We start from the raw sequence: 4,136 nt of genomic DNA on the forward strand, positions 1-4,136 counted from the left end.
ACAATATTATAATTTACAATATTATTATATATTAATATATTATAATTATAATATAATACAATATAAAATATTACACTAATATTAATATAATATATTATATATCATAATACATTACATTATATATTATAATGTATTATGATATATAATATATAATATGTAATATGTAACATAAATGTTATATAATGTATAATATAGATTTATATTTCCTGACTATCTCTGGTGACATGTGAAAAAATAAAGAAAAAATATATAATATAAAATATGTAATATTTACATTGTATATTAAGTTACATATATGCTATATAAAATATAAATATATAGCATAATGTAACATTTTTATGATATATTATTTATATAATATAAACATAGCACATATAAATATAGCCTAGGACATAATGTAACATATTTTTATAATATATTAATATATTGTATGCAGACATATATGTAAATTAATTAATACATCTTATATTAATATAATTTAATTAGTATAATATAATTAATATATTTTAACTTAATATAAGTTAATATATTTTATACATATATGTATGTATACAATATATTAATATGTTACATATATATTGAGACGGAGTCTCTCTCTGTCATCCAGGCTGGAGTGCAGTGGCACCGTCTCAGTACACTGCAACCTCCACCTCCTGGGTTCAAGTGATTCTCCTGTCTTAGCCTCCTGAGTAGCTGAAATCACAGGCACCCACCACCACTTCCGGCTAACTTTTGTATTTTCAGTAGAGACGGAGTTTCACCATGTTGGCCAGGGAATTCTCAAACTCTTGGCCTCAAGTGATCCGCCCGCTTCGGCCTCCCAAAGTGCTGGGATTACAGACATGAGCCACTGTGCCCAGCAATAAATAAATAAATAAATATATATATATATGTATTTTTTTTTTTAAGAGACTGGAGTCTCTCTGTGTTGCCAGGCTGGTCTTAGTTCCCTTTCCTAATGTGATCTTCCCACCTCAGCCTCCCAAACAGCTTGGATTAGAGGTCTGTATCACTGCCCTCGGCTTCTCCAAACTATTTAATTTATCTTCGAATAGTTAATACATTTACGTGCTTTGAAAAGCAAAGCATATAAGGTTTATGAAGCAGCATCTGCCTTCCAAGTTTCAGTTCCTCCCCTTTCTCCCATGAATAACCACAGCTCTTAATTTCCTGAGTATCTTTCCAGAATTACTTTGTACACATAAAAACAAATATGAATACAAGTTTTTCTTTCTTTATGAGACAGGGTCTCACTCCGCTGCCCAGGCTAGAGTGCAGCCGCAATATCACGGCTCACTGCAGCCTTGATCTCCCGGGCTCAAGTTAACCTCCCACCTTAGCCGCCTGAGTAGCTGGGACCACAGATGCATATCACTCTCAGCTCATTTTTTAATTTTTTTGTAGAGACAGGGTCTCAGTATGTGCCCCAGGCAGGTCTCAAACTCCTGGGCTTTATTTATTTATTTATTTATTTATTTTTTGAGACAGGGTCTTACTCCATTGCCCAGGCTGAAGTGCAGTAGCACCATCCCAGCTCACTGTAGCCTTGACCTCCTGGGCTTAAGTGATCCTCCTGCCTCAGCCTCCCAGAGTAGCCGAGACCACAGGCACATGCCACCACGCCCAGCTAAATTTTGTAATTTTTTTGCAGAGACAGGGTTGCACCATGTTGCCCAGGCTGGTCTTAAACTCCTGAGCTCAAGCAATCTGCCTGCCTCAGCCTCCCAAAATGCTGGGATTATAGGTGTGAGCCATTGTGCCCGGCCAGTATGTTAAAAACATTTTTTTCCCTCTTTGGCTTTGTGTGGCTCTGGCTCTGTCACTCAGACTGGAGTGCAGTGGCACGATCATAGCTCGCTGCAGTCTCAAACTCCTGGGATCAAGCCATCTTCCCACCTCAGCTCACTACTATGCTTGGCCAATATTTTTCTTTTTCTTGTATTTTTTTTTCTTTTTTTTTAGAGACAGGGCCTCAATATTTTGCCCAGGCATGAGCTGCTGCACCTGGCCTAAATATTTTTTGTTAATGTGGCAAAATACATGTAAAATTTACCATTTTAACATTTTTTTTTTCTTTTGGCATGGAGTTTTGCTCTTGTTGCCCAGGCTGGAGTGCAATGGCGCAATCTTGACTCACTGCAACCTCCGCCTCCCGGGTTCGAGCGATTCTCCTGTCTCAGCCTCCCAAGTAGATGGAATTACAGGCATGTGCCATTACATCCAGCTAATGTGTTTTGTATTTTAGTAGAGACAGAGTTTCACCATGTTGGCCAGGCTGGTCTTGAATCCTGACCTCAGGGGATCTCCCCACCTCGGGCTCCCAAAGTGCTGGGATTACAGGCGTGAGCACTGCGTCCGGCTGTTTTAACTATTTTTAAGTGTACGATTCAGTGGCATTACCCACATTTACATTATTGTGCAATCATCCATCTCCAGAACATTTTGTCTTCCCAACAAAACTCTGTCCCCATTAAACACTATCTCTCCATCCTTCCTCCTTCTACCCCTGGCAACCACCATACTACTTTCTGCCCCTATGAATTTTTTTTTTTTCTTGAGGTGGAGTCTCCCTCCCATTGCACAGGCTGGAGTGTAGTGGCGCCATCTCGGCTCACTGCAACCTCCACCTCCTGGGTTAAAGTGATTCTCCTTCCTCAGCCTCCTGAGTAGCTGGAATTACAGGCACCTGCCACTACACCCAGGTAATTTTTTTTTTTTTTTTTTTGAGACAGAGTTTCACACTGTCACCAGGCTGGAATGCAGTGGTGGACCTCAGCTCACTGCAACCTCTGCCTCCCAGGTTCAAGGGATTCCCCTGCCTCAGCCTCCCGAGTAGCTGGGATTACAGGCACATGCCACCAGGCCCGGCTAATTTTTTGTATTTTAGTAGAGACGGGGTTTCACCATGTTGGCTGGGATGGTCTCGATCTCCTGACCTCGTTATCCACCTGCCTCGGCCTCCCAAAGTGCTGGGATTACAGGCGTGAGCCACCGCGCCTGGCCTAATTTTTGTATTTTTAGTGGAGATGGCATTTCACCATGTTGGCCAGGCTGATCTTGAATTCCTGACCTCAGGCTATCCACTCACCTCGGCCTCCCAAAGTTCTAGGATTACAGGCCTGAGCCACCGCGCCCGACCTTTTAAAAATTTTTTTCCGAGATGGAGTCTTGCTCTGTCACCTAGGCTGGAGTGCACTGGTATGATCTCGGCTCACTGCAACCCTCACCTCTCGGGTTCAAGAGCTTCTCCTGCCTCAGCCTCCCAAGTAGCTGGGGTTACAGGTGGGCACCACTAGGCCCAGCGAATTTTTGTATTTTTAGTAGAGATGGGGTTTCACCATGTTGGCCAGGCTGGTCTCGAACTCTTGACCTTGCTATCCACCCACCTTAGCCTCCCAAAGTGCTGGGATTACAGGCGTGAGCCACCACGCCTGGCTGAGACTTCATTTCTCCAAAAGAATTTTTAAAAGTTGGCCCAGGGTGGTGGCGTGTGCTTGTAGTCCCATCTACTTGGGAGGCTAAGGTGGGAGGATCGCTTGAGCCCAGGAGTTGGCAGCTACAGTGAGCTATGATTGTGCCACTGCACTACAGCCTGGGTGACAGAGCAAGATCCTGTCGGGTCTCACTAGAGACGAGGTCTTATTATGTTGCCCAGGCTGGTCTCAAACTTCTGGGCTCAAATGATCCTCCCACCTTGGCCTCCCAAAGTGCTGGGATTATAGGCATGAGCCAACATGCTTGGCCCAGAATTTCATTAAAAGGTAGCACGTTCTACACATTCTTCTGAATGTTGCTTCTCCCACATGACTTAACAAGTGTTGGAGATCTCCTCTTAACAAAACTTTATTGCCGGGCGTGGTGGCTCACGCTTGTAATCCCAGCACTTTGGGAGGCCGAGGCGGGCGGATCACGAGGTCAGGAGATCGAGACCACGGTGAAACCCCGTCTCTACTAAAAAAATACAAAAAAATTAGCCGGGCGTGGTGGCGGGCGCCTGTAGTCCCAGCTACTCGGAGAGGCTGAGGCAGGAGAATGGCGTGAACCCGGGAGGCGGAGCTTGCAGTGAGCCGAGATGGCGCCACTGCACTCCAGCCTGGGCGACAGAGCGAGACTCCGTCTCAAAAAAAAAAAAAAAA

At 43.7% G+C, this 4,136-nt stretch overlaps 1 protein-coding gene across 2 annotated transcripts in view; it reads left to right on the forward strand.

The window, feature by feature from the left end:
- The window catches only part of NFIX (nuclear factor I X), a 221,801-nt gene that overhangs the window by 95,163 nt on the left and 122,502 nt on the right, over window positions 1-4,136 (forward strand). The gene's annotated exons all lie outside the window — the stretch shown is intronic.

This window comes from Hylobates moloch, unplaced genomic scaffold (assembly GCF_009828535.3).
Source record: "Hylobates moloch isolate HMO894 unplaced genomic scaffold, HMol_V3 SCAFFOLD_12, whole genome shotgun sequence".
Lineage (NCBI taxonomy): Eukaryota > Metazoa > Chordata > Mammalia > Primates > Hylobatidae > Hylobates > Hylobates moloch.